This window comes from Pan troglodytes, chromosome 5 (genome assembly GCF_028858775.2).
Source record: "Pan troglodytes isolate AG18354 chromosome 5, NHGRI_mPanTro3-v2.0_pri, whole genome shotgun sequence".
NCBI classification, from domain to species: domain Eukaryota; kingdom Metazoa; phylum Chordata; class Mammalia; order Primates; family Hominidae; genus Pan; species Pan troglodytes.
In genome coordinates, this window is record NC_072403.2 from 177,042,787 (window position 1) to 177,060,631 (window position 17,845).

At 37.9% G+C, this 17,845-nt stretch overlaps 1 long non-coding RNA gene across 4 annotated transcripts in view; it reads right to left on the reverse strand.

The window, feature by feature from the left end:
- Positions 1–15,843, reverse strand: part of LOC104007069 (uncharacterized) — a 197,831-nt gene extending 181,988 nt beyond the window's left edge. For all 4 annotated transcript variants that reach the window (XR_010158245.1, XR_010158244.1, XR_010158243.1 and 1 more), the window contains exon 1: positions 15,605–15,843. This is a non-coding gene — a long non-coding RNA (uncharacterized LOC104007069). The remainder of the gene's footprint in view (positions 1–15,604) is intronic.
- Between the last annotated feature and the right edge of the window lie 2,002 nt (positions 15,844–17,845).

The window sequence follows — 17,845 nt, forward strand, 5'->3', positions numbered from 1 at the left end:
TCTAACAGAAATATGTGGTATGGTAGAAAGGATTTCAGTTCCAGGGTCAATCACTTGCCAATTTTTTGGCCTTGAATTAGTCACCTCATGTTTGTTTTCAAAACGTCAGCTTTTCTATTTACACTTGCCTAAGGAACTCTGGTAAAGCTTGGTTGTGATGCTTAGATAAAGAACCAAAGGTTGTCCCTGACATAATAATATTTAATAAATATTAATTTTCCACTTTTCATCACAACTTATGTTCCTGTTTGCAAACTCCTTAAGCAGACTGTGTTCATGTAGGCTCAACTCATTCCCTGAAACACATAAGGCTGGCAAACCACAATTGGATTGTAATACAAAGCTACAACTCAAATATCAGGGCTAAAGTTTTGTCAAGGTTGGGTTATAGAAGGGAGAGCTCTTCTTGTAACCTACAATTTAGGAAAGAACTTCCTCCTTAAATAATTGCTCATCATCTGCAAATGTTGTTCCAAGTCCTAGAATTCCTTTAGGAATCTGTAGACACTTTCCAATATCAGATTGTTCTGTTGGAAGGAAGACCCTGGACTTTCAATGCTACCATGTAAGTTTTAACGAAGTTGTTCCCAAGCGACTATTTGTTTACCTCCTGCTATGGTTTGAACGGCCCCCTAAAGATTGTATGTTGGAAACTTCATCCCCAGTGCAACAGTGAGAGGAAGCGGGTTCTAATAAGAGAAGACTAGGTCATGAGGGCGATGAGTGTTATTGTGAGAGTGGGCTTGTTATAAAAGTGAGTTTGGGCCCCTCTGGTCTCTTTCTTGCACACTGTCTTGCCCTTCCACCTTCTGCCACTTCTGCCATGGGATGACGCAGCACAAAGACCCTTACCAGATGCCAGTTCTGGGCTCTTGGACTTCCTATCCTCCAGAAATATGAGCCAAATACATTTCCTGTCCATTTTAAATTACCTAGTCTGTGGTATTCTGTTACAGAAACATAAAATGAACTAAGATACCCACCTCTGTAATAAATAGAAATTGTTGGCTGGGTGTAGTGGCTCACACCTGTAATCCCAGCACTTTGGGAGGCCAAGGCAGGCAGACAACTTGAGGTCAGGAGTTCGAGACCAGCCTGGCCAACATGGTGAATTGCTCTCTCTGCTAAAAATACAAAATTTAGCTGGGCGTGGTGGCAGGTGCCTGAAATCCCCACTACTTGGAAGGCTGAGGCAGGAGAATCACTTGAACCTGGGAGGCAGAGGTTGCAGTAAGCCGAGTTCACACCACTGCACTCCAGCCTGAGTGGCAGAGTAAGACTCCATCTCAAAAAAAAATATTGTTCAATGAAATGGCCAGAAGCCTTATTCCCAGCTACCCTCCCTATAGTTTCCATATTTAGCAATTATCATAGGTTAGCTTCTAGCGTGCTAGTAATGTCCTGTTCCATGATCTGACCATTCTAGTTTGTGAAAATTCAGTGAACTATACACTAATATTGTCTATTCTATATGTATGTTATATTCCCATAAAAATGCTTATGAAAAAACCCACAGAAGCTTTCACTGGCCAAAAACAGTAAAAAATTGAGCATCTGTAACTATCATAACCACAATGGATTGAATACACAACATGTCTGACTCCCTTAGTTTTTAAAAATATAAAAGATACCAATAACTGACCTTTTTGGTCACCTTGTCAGGAAATATGGAATCTAATCATTTGTTTGAAAACTGGTAAAAAGGGCCACGTGCCATGGCTTACGCCTGTAATCCCAGCACTTTGGGAGGCCAAGGCAGGTGGATCACAAGGTCAGGAATTCAAGATAAGCCCGGCCATAAAAATACAAAAAAAAAAAAAATTAGCCAGGTGTGGTGGTAATCCCACCTGTAATCCCAGCTGCTCGGGAGGCTGAGACAGAGAATTGCTTGAACCTGGGAGGTGGAGGTTGCAGTGAGCCAAGATTGCACCACTGCACTCCAGCCCGGGTGACAGAGCGAGACTCTGTCTAAAAAAAAAAAAAAAAAAAAGAACAGAAAGAAAGAAAACTGGTAAAAATAAATAAATAAAGATAAAAACTAAATCAAGCATTTAGCTTGCCTTGACTTTATGAACTTGATCACAGTGAAAGCAAAGGTAGTGAGAAGTTTTTTGACAGAAGTGACCAAAATAATAAATGAAGAATATATCAATGAATAATAATCAGATTATTACTATTTTATGACACCTAGTGAAACTGTGGAACAAGGTTATAAACATCAGTAATTGCTCTCATTGCAAAAGAAAGATAACTGAAATTTGTGCTTCCTGATAAAAGGAACCAGACAACACCATCTAAGAAGTGTGTTTGGTAAACTTTGTTTTCAGAGTAAACCTTTAGTTCATGCTACCAGTTTACAGAAAATTCAGGGGTTACAGGAACATATTAAAAGATACCACAGGAATGCAATTAGCAATTTTTCCACAAGAGTTTACAAGACAAGGACAAGAATTGCTTGAACCCAGGAGACAGAGGTTACAGTGAGCTGAGATGACACCACTGCACTCCGGCCTAGGTGACAGAGAGAGATTCTGTCTCAAAAAAATAAAATAAAATAAATAAGACAATTAAACACCAATTAGGTGGTTATTAATATTAAAATGTATTTTATTGTTTTAGGTGAGATAATGGAATTCTTATGTTTTCCCAGAGCTTTTATCTTGTAGGGGTATACACTAAAATATTTATGAATAATTTTTTTTTCTTTGCTTCTAAATAATCTTGGATATGAATAAAATGTATGTGTGTGTGTGTTGTTCTGTTTTGATAAAACAAGATTAACCATGAGTTGATAATGTTTTAAGCTATAAGTATATAGCATATTTTTCTGTTTTTATGTGTTTGTAATTTTCCATAATTAAAAAAATATACGGATGGCTGTTAATTTCTTTCAAAAATAAAATAATCCTTAGCACAATGTAATATTCTTTGAAGCCTGCCTTCAAGTTGCAAAAGTGACTCTTGGGCAGCCATCCTAGACATTATTGCTTGTTTTTTTTTCACAAATCCATTTCACTTCCATCTGTTTGTGTTAGCTATCCTCTCGTGATAACGCCCTTCCCTTCCCTGTCAACTTATTTCTGAAACTCACATTTGATAATGCTTCTTTCTCCAGTATCTCTCCCTGAAAACCCAGCAAGTACTAAATGTTGATGCCTGTCATTTTCTCGGCTCTTTGTGTTCCCTTGGTTATAGTATTTACCTTATTATGCTTTGCTTATGTAGTTACACCCATATTCTGCCTGACTCTGAGCTCCTTGAGAACAGCCACTGGGTATCACTTTTTTTATATTCCAGATTTCAAGCACACATACTAGCCTTTCAATGACAGCATACACGATTGTTTATAGGTGTGCCATTTCCAGAATCACCATTTTTTTCTACATTCACAGCACCCACGTGTATTCCTGCACATACTGAATTATTCTGCGGCATCCAGCCAAGGGTCTTTTGGTTCTAAAATAACATCTGGACTTCATTATTAAATAAACAACAATACTAGGATGTGACAGGTTACATGCTTCTAAACCCAGTTCCAGATTGCGTTCTAAGGTCTGTTGGATTCTTAAAGTAGCTTTTCTTTGTACAGAATTTTAGTATGCTTGCTTTATTTTGCAAGCAGCTCAGGTGAGCAGTCTGACTTTTGAGCAAGAGTTAATTCTAAATTGGTCTGAAAATATTGTGGAATAGCATTCCTGAGTCTCATTGCGTTTGTGCCCAGACCTCTCTGCCTAGAAGTTATAACCAAGTTATGTATCAGGAGCTGCTCCATTAATCCCCATGAGATGGAAGCATGCACCTTAACTCCAAAGGGCTTTTTTCTTGAGCCTAATATTAAATTTGCTCCAGTCAAAAAACAAAGTTGGTAAGCTTAGGTGTGGAATTGATGTCATCTAAGCATACCAAAAATAGGAGTCTGGAGGCAGCTGGTGCAGCCCCCTGAGGTAGGCAGGCCTGTCCTCATCAACCTGTTTATCCTTTAGTGGGATTTAAATATCAAAACAGTGGCTGATTGAAACTATACTGCTCTTTGGAGTGGTGACATGGTGACACAGGTATAATGCTCTGTCATCTTTTTAATATAGCTGCTGATAAATGTGCACACTTTTACTATATAGGAGATTTTTTACTGATTATAAACCAATAAATATATGCTAAATAATAATATAATATAATATAATAATAGGGTAGTAGAAAACCAAAGAATAGTCATACTAATTCTGATGACATAAAGTAGTTGTTTTTTACATGTTTTTTTCTAAGTTTTATTTACAAGGATTACATAATGTTTTTAGAATTGAGAGTAAGACAAGTGTTTTAAATAAAATTTGGTGCATGTATCTGGATTAATTTTACCCATCAGGGTGCTCAAATCTGAAAATGTTATAGTTTAACAATGTACAATTTTAGTTATCAGTCATATAATGTGCAGTTCAGGTAGACCAGCCTTCCTCCTTCTTGTGACTGTGCCATATGGCACATATGGTCTTCAAGATTTTTGTGGCAAATAAAACAGTTATGGAGAGGTCACACTGCTCTTCACCTCCTTGGACTTCTCCTGGTCTACTGGCTGGAGCTACTCCTAGGGCTCCACACAGGATCCTGGGAAAGACAAGAGAGCATTGGATCCTTGGTGAGCATTTACTCTCAACTGGTGACTGGTTACTTTTTAAAGTATTTAGAGAAAGGAAATGATAGTGACAAATTACTATAAAAAGATCTCCTCTCTCCTTACTTGAGGAAAATATCCTTAAAGACTTTCATTGTATAAATAGAAAATTTCCCATTTTGTACATTAGCAGTGAGTTAATTAATGTGTTTTACAGATTTCACTGTTGAAATACTGGAAACAAATTGCATACAACAGTAATAACTTTCTGCTTCTCAATTTCTACTCATCCTAGCAATATTTAAATATTATTTAAAATAAAGTATGTAAATAACATGAAAAAGAATAAAAAGAAAACTCAAATGAAATGAAAACAAAATTTTTGTGTCTCTATTTCCTTCAGTTCTGCTCTGATTTTAGTTATTTCTTGCCTTCTGCTAGCTTTTGAATGTGTTTGCTCTTGCTTTTCTAGTTCTTTTAATTGTGATGTTAGGGTGTCAATTTTGGATCTTTCCTGCTTTCTCTTGTGGGCATTTAGTGCAATAAATTTTGCTCTACACACTGCTTTGAATGTGTCCCAGAGATTCTGGTATGTTGTGTCTTTGTTCTCATTGGTTTCAAAGAACATCCTTATTTCTGCCTTCATTTCGTTATGTACCCAGTAGTCATATAGGAGCAGGTTGTTCAGTTTCCATGTAGCTGAGCGGTTTTGAGTGAGTTTCTTAATCCTAAGTTCTAGTTTGATTGCACTGTGGTCTGAGAGACAGTTTGTTATAATTTCTGTTCTTTTACATTTGCTGAGGAGAGCTTTACTTCCAACTATGTGGTCAATTTTGGAATAGGTGTGGTGTGGTGCTGAAAAAAATGTATATTCTGTTGATTTGGGGTGGAGAGTTCTGTAGATGTTTATTAGGTCCGCTTGGTGCAGAGCTGAGTTCAATTCCTGGGTATCCTTGTTAACTTTCTGTCTCATTGATCTGTCTAATGTTGACAGTGGGGTGTTAAAGTCTCCCATTATTATTGTGTGGGAGTCTAAGTCTCTTTGTAGGTCACTCAGGACTTGCTTTGTGAATCTGAGTGCTCCTGTATTGGGTGCATATATATTTAGGATAGTTAGCTCTTCTTGTTGAATTGATCCCTTTACCATTATGTAATGGCTTTATGAATCCAGGAGCTGGTTTTTTGAAAGGATCAACAAAATTGATAGACCGCTAGCAAGACTAATAAAGAAGAAAAGAGAGAAGAATCAAATACATGCAATAAAAAATGATAAAGGGGATATCACCACCGATCCCACAGAAATACAAACTACCATCAGAGAATACTGCAAACATCTCTACGCAAATAAACTAGAAAATCTAGAAGAAATGGATAGATTCCTCGACACATACACCCTCCCAACACTAAGCCAGGAAGAAGTTGAATCTCTGAATAGACCAATAACGGGCTCTGAAATTGTGACAATAATCAATAGCTTACCAACCAAAAAGAGTCCAGGACCAGATGGATTCACTGCCGAATTCTACCACAGGTACAAGGAGGAACTGGTACCATTCCTTCTGAAACTATTCCAATCAATAGAAAAAGAGGGAATCCTCCCTAACTCATTTTATGAGGCCAGCATCATCCTGATACCAAAGCCAGGCAGAGACACAACCAAAAAAGAGAATTTAAACCAATATCCTTGATGAACATTGAAGGAAAAATCCTCAATAAAATACTGGCAAACCAAATCCAGCAGCACATCAAAAAGCTTATCCACCATGATCAAGTGGGCTTCATCCCTGGGATGCAAGGCTGGTTCAATATACGCAAATCAATAAACGTAATCCAGCATATAAACAGAACCAAAGACAAAAACCACATGATTATCTCAATAGATGCAGAAAAGGCCTTTGACAAAATTCAACAACACTTCATGCTAAAAACTCTCAATAAATTAGGTATTGATGGGACATATCTCAAAATAATAAGAGCTATCTATGACAAACCCACAGCCAATATCATACTGAATGGGCAAAAACTGGAAGCATTCCCTTTGAAAACTGGCACAAGACAGGGATGCCCTCTCTCACCACTCCTATTCAACATAGTGTTGGAAGTTCTGGCCAGGGCAATTAGGCAGGAGAAGGAAATAAAGGGTATTCAATTAGGAAAAGAGGAAATCAAATTGTCCCTGTTTGCAGATGACATGATTGTATATCTAGAAAACCCCATTGTCTCAGCCCAAAATCTCCTTAAGCTGATAAGCAACTTCAGCAAAGTCGCAGGATACAAAATCAATGTACAAAAATCACAAGCAGTCTTATACACCAATAACAGACAAACAGAGTCAAATCATGAGTGAACTCCCATTCACAATTGCTTCAAAGAGAATAAAATACCTAGGAATCCACCTTACAAGGGATGTGAAGGACCTCTTCAAGGAGAACTGCAAACCACTGCTCAATGAAATAAAAGAGGATACACACAAATGGAAGAACATTCCATGCTCATGGGTAGGAAGAATCAATATCATGAAAATGGCCATACTGCCCAAGGTAATTTATAGATTCAATGCCATCCCCATCAAGCTACCAATGACTTTCTTCACAGAATTGGAAAAAAATACTTTAAAATTCATATGGAACCAAAAAAGAGCCCGCATCACCAAGTCAATCCTAAGCCAAAAGAACAAAGCTGGAGGCATCACGCTACCTGACTTCAAACTATACTACAAGGCTACAGTAACCAAAACAGCATGGTACTGGTACCAAAACAGAGATATAGATCAATGGAACAGAACAGAGCCCTCAGAAATAACGCCACATGTCTACAACTATCTGATCTTTGACAAACCTGAGAAAAACAAGAAATGGGGAAAGGATTCCCTATTTAATATATGGTGCTGGGAAAACTGGCTAGCCATATGGAGAAAGCTGAAACTGGATCCCTTCCTTACTCCTTATACAAAAATTAATTCAAGATGGATTAAAGACTTAAATGTTAGACCTCAAACCGTAAAAACCCTAGAAGAAAACCTAGGCATTACCATTCAGGACATAGGCATGGGCAAGGACTTCATGTCTAAAACACCAAAAGCAATGGCAACAAAAGCCAAAATCGACAAATGGGATCTAATTAAACTCAAGAGCTTCTGCACAGCAAAAGAAACTACCATCAGAGTGAACAAGCAACCTTCAAAATGGGAGAAAATTTTCGCAACCTACTCATCTGAGAAAGGGCTAATATCCAGAATCTACAATGAACTCAAACAAATTTACAAGAAAAAAACAAACAACCCTATCAAAAAGTGGGCGAAGGACATGAACAGACACTTCTCAAAAGAAGACATTTATGCATCCCAAAAGCACATGAAAAAATGCTCACCATCACTGGCCATCAGAGAAATGCAAATCAAAACCACAATGAGATACCATCTCACACCAGTTAGAATGGCAATCATTAAAAAGTCTGGAAACAACAGGTGCTGGAGAGGATGTGGAGAAATAAGAACACTTTTACACTGTTGGTGGGACTGTAAACTAGTTCAACCATTGTGGAAGTCAGTGTGGCGATTCCTCAGGGATCTAGAACTAGAAATACCATTTCACCCAGCCATCCCATTACTGGTTATATACCCAAAGGACTATAAATCATGCTGCTATAAAGACACATGCACACGTATGTTTATTGCGGCACTATTCACAATAGTAAAGACTTGGAACCAACCCAAATGTCCAACAATGATAGACTGGATTAAGAAAATGTGGCACATATACACCATGGAATACTATGCAGACATAAAAAATGATGAGTTCATGTCCTTTGTAGGGACATGGATGAAATTGGAAACCATCATTCTCAGTAAACTATCGCAAGGACAAAAAACCAAACACTGCATGTTCTGACTCATAGGTGGGAATTCAACAATGAGAACACACGGACACAGGAAGGGGAACATCACACTCTGGGGACTGTTGTGGGGTGGGGGGAGGGGGGAGGGATAGCATTAGGAGATATACCTAATGCTAAATGACGAGTTAATGGGTGCAGCACACCAGCATGGCACATGTATACATATGTAACTAACCTGCACATTGTGCACATGTACCCTAAAACTCAAAGTATAATAATAAAAGAAAAGAAAAGAAAAAAAAAAAGAAGAAAAATTTTTTAAATGTGCTTAATACTTTTTATACATCAGTCTACATTTTTTCAAAAACTATTAGAGAAAGAATGAAGTAATTTATTTTATACTAAGGAAATGATGTTTTTTAGATTTAAGTGCCTTTTTACAATTTATATTGCAAATTTGGAAAAAAATACATTTTGAGACATCATGTTCAATTCCAGTGACAGAACAAGTACAAAATACAGTTTGGCCAATTATCTAACTCTAGCTTCAAGAGAAGATTTCAAGGCCAAGAGTAGAGTAGACTAGTGTAGAGTAGAGAAGTAGAGTAGAGTACAGTAGTGTAGGTTTCAAGGCCAAGTATTCCTCTTTTCCCTCTACTTCTCCTTTTTCTATATCTTCTCAGCATAGCTTCATGAGATAATAGGTTGAATATTTTAGCAACACAGAAAGTTAGAAAATAAGTGGTAATATATTATTTTATAATAGGAAGAGAGAACAGTGAGTAGTCTACTGACTTCTAAAGATGAAAGATGCTTTAGGAATTGATCTAAATATGCAGTATGGAAAAAAGAAGTGGACACTAAATTGTCATTTATATAGTGATAAATGACATACTAACCTGCATCTTATCCTGCATGACATTTATATGATTATTTTATCATATAAAAGGACAAAAACAAGTAGGTTATAGTAGAAATTAAAGCCACAAGTGAAGCCTTTAAGATAAATACATAAAAATATGTGGAACACCTTACAGATTTTAATTAAATTGATACTAAAAAAAATAAGACTACTCAACTTGCATATCAAATTGGGCAAATCTCTAAGCACTGAGCTGTGCCTAAGTAGGTAAGGGTAGTTTCCTGGAAGAATGACAGTGATAACAAAGGAGCCTGGTTCATTACCCACAGTTGTCCTTCAGGAGATGATGAATGGAGAATAATAATACAGTATTGTGAATTTGAATCCATTTTTTAATACTTCTAATGATGCTAGTTTTAACACTAGGTGATATCGTTTGGATTTGCTGTCTCCTCCAAATCTCCCATGGAAACTTGACCTCCAGTGTTGGAGATGGGGCCTAGTGGGAAGCGTTCGGGTCATGGGAGTGCATCCCTCAGAAATGGCTTGGTGCCCTCACCACAGTAATGACTGAGTTCTCACTTTCAGTTTATGTGATCTCTGGTTATTTAAAAATAGTGTGGCACCTCCCTATTCTCTCTCTCACTCCCCTCTCTCTGTGTGACATGCTGACTCCACTTCGCCTTCTGCCATGAGTGGAAATTTCCTGAGGCCCCACTAAATCAGATGCTGGCACCACACTTTTTGTAGAGCCTGCAGAACTGTGAGCCAAATAAACCTCTTTTCCTTATAAATTACCCTGTCTTCAGAATTACTTTATGGCAATGCAAATGGACTAATGCAAAAAAGTTGGTACTGGGAGTGGAGTGTTGCTATAAAGCTACCTGAAAATGTAAAAGTGGCTTTGGAAATTGGTAACAGGCTGGGTAAGAGGCTGGAAGAGTTTGGAGGGCTCAGAAGAAGAAAGGAAAATGAGAGAAAGTTTGTAACTTCTTAGAGACTGGTTAGGTGGTGGTGACCAATGTGCTGATAGATATACGAACAATGCCAGGCTGACAGGGTCTCAGAAGGAAATAAGGAATTTATTGAAAACTGGAGCAAAGATCTCCCCTGTTATAGTATAGCAAAGAACTTGGCTGTATTGTGTCCATGCCCAGGAGACTGGTGGAATGTTGAACTGAAGAATGATGACTTGGGGTATCTAGTGAAAGAAATCTTTAAGCAGCAAAGCACTCAAGATGTGACATGGCTGCTTCTGACAACGTACGGTCAGATATGGGAGCTAAGAAATGACTTAAAGTTGAAACGTACATTTAAAAAGGAAACACAGCATAAAAATTTGGAAAATTCACAGCCTGGCCATGTAGTAGAGAGAGAAAAAGCATTTTCAGGAGAGGAATATAAGTGGGCTGTGGAGCAAGCACTTGCTAGAGAGATTAGCGTAATTAAATGGGAGCCAAGTGCTAATATACAAGGTAATTAGAAAAAGGTCTCAAAGGCATTTTATAGATTTTCAGGATAGCCCCTCCCATTGGAAGCCCAGAGATCTAGGAGGAAAGAATTGTTTCAGGGTCTAGGTCCAGGGCACAGCTTTTATGAGCCACCCTACAAGGATGTTCCTCACATCCCCACTGCTCTGGCTCCAGCCTTGGCTCAAAGGGCCCCAGATATTGGTCTGGTCACCACTCTGAAGAGAACAAAACCATAAGCTTTGGTGGCTTGCAAATGGTATTAAGCCTGCAGTTGTACAGAATGCAAGCGTGAAGGGGGCTTGGCAGACTCTGCCTAGATTTCAGAGGATGTTTGGGAAAGCCTGGGTGCCCAGGAAGAAGACTGCCACAGGGGCAGAACACCCACAGAGGAACTCTACTAGGGAAATGCCAAGGGAAAATGTGGGATTGAAGCCCCCACACTGAGTCCCAACGATGGTACTGCCTATGGAGCTGTGGGAAGGGGACTGCCATCTTCCAGACCTGAAATTAATGGAGCCACTGGCAGCTTGAACCCTGATCCTGGAAACGCCACAGGCACTCAATTGCAGCCTGTGATAGCAGCCACAGGGACTATGCCTTGCAAAGCCACAGGGTCAGGGACTATGCCCTGCAAAGCCACAGGGGCAGGGCTACCTGAAGCCCTGCGAGCCCAGCCCTTGAACCAGTATGCCCAGGATGCAGCAAATACAGTCAAAGCTTATTTTGGAGCTTTAAGATTTAATGTCTGCTGGGTTTCATATTTGTGTAGTGCCTGTTGCCCCTTTCTTTTGGCTGATTTATCCCTTTTGGAGTGGAAATGCTTATACAATACCTGTACCACCAATGTATATTGGAAGTAAATCACTAAATCACTTATTTTTGATTTTACAGGCTCATAGGTGGAAGGAATTTACCTTGAGTCTCACATGAGACTTTGGACTTCTGAATGATGCTGGAATGAGTTAAGACGTTGGGGAACTATCAGGAAGGGATAACTGTATTTTTCAATGTGAGGAGAACATGACATTTGAGGGGCCAGGGACAGAACAATATGGCTTAGATGTTTTGTCCTCTCAAAATCTTATGTTAAAATGTGACCTCTAATGTTGAAGGTGGGCCTAGCGGAAGGTGTTTCGGTCATAGAGGTGGATTCCTCATGAGTGATTTGGTGCCTTTCTCTCAGTAATGAATGAGTTCTCACTCTGAGTTCATGTGTTATTTGGTTGTTTAAAAAGAGCATGCATCTCCCCTCTCTCTCTTGCTCCTCTGGTCCAGGTGTTAGGGTGGGGCTCCAACGGCAGCCCAAGGATGAATCATGTGACAAAGGTTACATTTCTCTCTCACTCCGTGTGACACACTGGCTACCCTTCAGCATCCACCATGATTGGAAGCTTCCTGAGGCCCTTACAAGAAGCAGATTCCAGCCCCATGCTTCCTGTACAGCCTGCAGAACCATGAGCCAAATAAACCTCTTTTTATTATGAGTTACCCAGGCTTAGGTATTCTTTTATAGCAATGAAAATGGATGTGCACACAGAGTTATGTTCCAGATCTTCACATCTACATTCATATCTGATTGCTTACAATAATGAGAATTTTTTTTCAGCAGCATAAGCCAACATTTGATTTCAAAAGCATCAGTTTGTAGGCTAATAGGTTGTTCCTGCCACCTCAACATCCATTTTCCTTTTCTACATTAATAGTGGCTTTGCTTTGAGGAAACAAGCATCTTGCTCCTCTGGTCCAGGTGTTAGGTTGGGGCTCCAACGGCAGCCCAAGGATGAAGCATGTGACAAAAGTTACATTTAATGGAACATTAAACTTTTTCACCCAATGGATTCACTGATAGATACATGGCCTAGGATCCATCAAATAATGCAATTACATCTCCTAGGACCCAATTTTATTTCGTAAGAGTAAATTCCAAGACTTATCTGAAATTGCCAGGTAGAGATAAACCCTTCTCAGCCAGATGTGAATGCATGGCTGTCTGCTTAAATGGAGTCAGATACCAAAGTCCATGTAACTGAAGATAGTCTGAGAGGTGAAAACAAGTACAGGTAATGTTTGCACCCCTGGGTCAAGCCGTTCCTACAGCCAGATGCTTTGGTCATTTGATCTGATAGATGGTGTTTTTACTTAAGTCAACCCATGGTGTTCTATCATTTACAACACTATTTAAATTATTCATTTAAAAAGGTTATATACTTGTTATAATGAAGCTGCCATGGTTCAAAGTTATTGTATAATGTTCTCAAGGGAATTGACTTTAGGAACAGCTTATAAAACACAGAATAAATAAATTTCATTATTTCATAAGCATGTCTTATTTCTGATTGCAAATAGTATTAGGGTTAGCCACCAAGCATGTTTTGCTTTAAATAGCAATGGGATGTCAAAGCGCACACACACACACACACACACACACACACACACACACACACACACGAGACAAAAGTTTACTGCCACTTAGAATCTTTAGATAAGCTAGTTCTAGGCTCCAAAGATACTTTGGGAGGTTTTATAAATATGTCCTGAATAACCACCAAGGTTGGTGGATGCAGATGCCATCCTTAAGTAGCATTTTTGTATGTGGAAGGTAATAATTATTTTAATATATTATTTCTCATGTTTATTTTAAAGTCTGGGATTTTTTACTAAGCTGAGGCAACAGGATATCAGTTCATCTGGGAATTCATTCATTCTTTCTCGATTCAAAGATGTGGCCTCTTAAAGAAATTTTCAGGTTTTACTAAAGGATTATGAAAAATAGGCTGCCAATGAAGGTCAGAAGTTGTACTTTTACAAGAAGAAAATTAGGTAAAGACCAAAGAAAAATACTGTAGAAGAGTTCTGTAGCTGGCAAATGAAATTATTCTTTAATTACTTTTCTTATTGAATATTTATGAAAAATCAGTGTTCAACAAAATAAATTGCTACTCACTGCCCAGATGTTTGAAATTTGTAGCTAAACATTAATTCATAGAAAGGTGCCCACTAGCATTGTTATAACTGAATAAAAAATTGCCTAAAAATGTAACAAAGGGCTAATGAGAGAGAAAATATAAATAATCATGAGATAAACACATATTCAGTGTTTATAATTATTCACAGGAATGAGTTTTCCAATTGGTTATAGTTAAAAACAGTGATTTTTTAAAGAAAATTTCATTTCAAATGTGGAACATTCGTTTACTTCAAATATTCATATACATTAAATAGTAATGTGTCCATATTTATAGGTCAGTTCTATAAATACATATGTTCAACTTGTGAATTTTTACAGAGAATAATTTTTCATAATTCAGTAAACCTCAGTTATTAGATTCCTGTTGCCTATTGTACCCCCTTTTTTGAATTTTGAAAGAAGTTTTAAAATACATTTAATGTCACTGGGATGTCAAACATTATTTAGTATTTTCTAACTTAATATTTCTTAGATGTCTAATGTAAAAAAATGGAATGGGTCTCTTTCACAAAATGAAAGACACAGATACTGACATTAGAAGCTGATCAGACATCCACTCATTCATTTTATGAATGATGAAACAGATTCGGAAAAAGAAAACCAGCAAGACCTAATTCAGCTCAGTAATGACCGGAACAAACCAATACTGCCTCACTCTCTTCTGTACATGGCTTTTATAATTTACGTAGTACATTATAACATCAAGGCTGAATCACGAGACTATTTGCTTTATATATATATATATATATATATATATATATATGGTTTGTACGCTTCTGCAAATCAAACTCAGAGCTAAGGTACATTCAATTAAAAATCCTAGTGCTTTAAGAAGAAAAGCAAAAACTAGCACTGACCCCTGCAATAAAGTGGAAGTAGTGCCTCATGTGCATACTTAGCTATTTACACATGAAACAGGTCTTCTCACGACACTAAGTGTTCATTTATCTATAAAAAAACAAGTTTCAGGCTAGGCACAGTGGCTCACACCTGTAATCCCAGCAATTTGGGAGGCCAAGGTGGGTGGATCCCTTGAGGTCAAGACTTTGAGACCAGCCTGGCCAACATAGTGAAGCTTTGTCTCTACTAAAACTACAAAGATTAGCCAGGTGTGGTGTTGCGCACCTGTAGTCCCAGCTACTCAGGAGGCTGAGGCAAGAGAATATCTTGAACCCAGGAGATGACGGCTGCAGTGAGCCGAGATCATGCCACTGCACTCCAGCCTGGGTGACAGAACAAGACTCCATCTCAAAAACAAATAAACAAACAAACAACAAACAAAGCAAGTTTTACACATAAAAAAAAAACCTTCAACAGTAATATGGAAGTGATATTACCAGACAAACCTCAGGTAGATGCACTGGCCTTTCTAGCTGCTGTCACCATGCTGTGGATAATGCTGCCCATGAGGTACACCCAGGGACACTAGAAGCCAATGCCCAGGGGCACTAACACTGTGAAGCAAACCGGGAATGGATAGAATGAGGAAGACTTACTCGCCCATGAGCTTCTCCTATGTTTGTTCTTAGGGACAGAACACAGTAATCAACAAAAATGATTTACTCCTCACAGTCAGTCCTAGCATTTTGATCCTGTCTCAAATGTGTCTTTTCGGTAAATTGAGGCATTTTCTTCCATGTACTCTCTCCCAGCAATGATATTTACCTATATAATCCATATGAATTCTCTGAAATACAACGATCAAATTCAAATAAGAGAACCTGAGAATAATCAAAAGCAAATTGTCAGAGAATCATCCCGAGTGGATGCTGTTTGCTGACACCTGCATAGCACAGGATGATATGTCCTTCGGCCCCTTGACACCAAGAACTATCTCCCAAATTCTGTTTCCATACCCACAGTGTTGTGAAAGCTCGATCCCTATGAAGCCAGGGATTCCAGGTGGCTCCGTCGGATCACAAGCACTCAGAAACAGGAAAGGCAGCCTCATTCTGCTGCATCAACAGGAGGCCAGTCTTCCCTGGGCTCCAGGCGTCACAGGCAGCAGAGCACGGCGGCGGAAGTAGACAGGGCTTGGAGAGTTATAAGCCATTCCCTAGTGCAGCTTGTGGCTTTCAGAAATAGATTCCCTGAAAGAGACTCACTCCACGTTCATTGAAATTCATAGATAAGCTACAGAAACAGCAAAACACAAGCTATTTAGCAAACTTTAATTACTCAACTGAAGTAATAAAATATGCATGAGAAAAGAGAACATCCAGCTAGTCTATAAACTAGCCAACAAATTAATTAGCACTTAATAACAGGAAATTTCTATCAATTGGCAAAGCACCATAAATTACTTGTGGAATACAAAGATTTTATTTTTCTGTTACTATTTTCAGTAACTAAGTTTTGGCCATTATTCAGGATGTTTTATTTGGAGAATACAGCATGATTAATAGCATATAACATTAATAATCTTGGAAATTGATTTCAGAATGTGATATCTACCTTTAATAAAGGGCTAACAACATACTTTGATATAGAAAGATTGGTCAAGTGCTTCAACTGACATCTTTACTTCCCCAATATTAAATTTAATATCAATGTAATGGATAAGGCAATACTTAACATTATTGCATGGCAGGGCCTATAGTACTTAATGTAGGAAGCAAGATTTACATGTGGAGTAGGAGAGCTGCAGAATTTGAAACATTCATGTTAGCATTGGAAAAATTGATTTTATGCTTGCATGTAGTAGAACTTGTATTACATCTATAGTAGGCTCATACATTCGAGAAAAAATAATTCAACCCCCAAAAGATGTGTAGTAGTTGGCCTTATGGAATATGCAATATCATTAAATAAAAGTAGTAAGGATATCTGAATAAAGTCTAAATATCTATTTTATATCAATAAAGATATAACAAACCCACTTATTAAAGTTGGCTTAAATACTGTATTGAAAACAAATTGTATGTTAAACACAAAAGATTCAACCTCAAAATAAAAAAAAAATAGACAAGAAATCCCTAAGCAAATATCACAAAAAGAAAGCTGAGTGGGTTTTCCACAGGCAGAGTGAGATCAATGAGATCCAGTGAAGCATGGTATAATAACGAAGAGTACAATGTTTAATGAGGTTTCATGCAAAAATGTTTATGTGCCACATAGCAGCAATCTAGCACAATCTAACTCACACCCATACATTTCAGAAACTGTAGTAATTACTATTCTACTTCTTCTGAGAAAGCAAAGATACAAAAGTAAGAAAATGTGTAAGGGATCAAAACAACATAATTGATAAGATTACACTAATAGTCAATAAAATGTATCTTGATAGAAATATATGTTAAGTTGTATAAAACATTTAATTAAAATTGTAAATATATACAATCATCAAGAGAAGAACAATAAATTCCAAAAGGTAAACAGAATGTACTTTCTAATCATGGAAAATAAAATTGTGAAATTATAATCAAAATAGAAAAAACAAAAAGCAGAAACATCTGGAAGTTATGAAATCTTAGTAAGCAACACTTACACTAAAGATGATACATAAATTATTATTACCTGATAATGAAAACATCTATACATCAAAGTATATTGAATATAGCTAAAACTATATTCACAGGAAAATTTAGTCTTAATAACTGCACAAATAAATAACAAAGAGCAGGCCGGGCGCGGTGGCTCATGCCTGTAATCCCAGCACTTTGGGAGGCCGAGGCGGGCAGATCACGAGGTCAGGAGATCGAGACCATCCTGGCTAACACGGTGAAACCCCGTCTCTACTAAAAATACAAAAAAAATTACCCGGGCGCAGTGGCGGGCGCCTGTAGTCCCAGCTACTAGGGAAGCTGAGGCAGGAGAATGGCGTGAATCCGGGAGGCGGAGCTTGCAGTGAGCCCAAATCGCGCCACTGCACTCCAGCCTGGGCGACAGAGCGAGACTCCATCTCAAATAAATAAATAAATAAGTAAATAAATAACAAAGAGCATTTTTAAATAGACGGTGTTACCATGTAGCACAAATATTTATTTTTTAAGAGCAATAACATTACAGTAAAAAAAAAAACCAATGAGAAAAACCAAAAAAGCAAAAAATACAAAACAAGCACACACAAAAAATGCAATAAAATGAAACAGCCACTA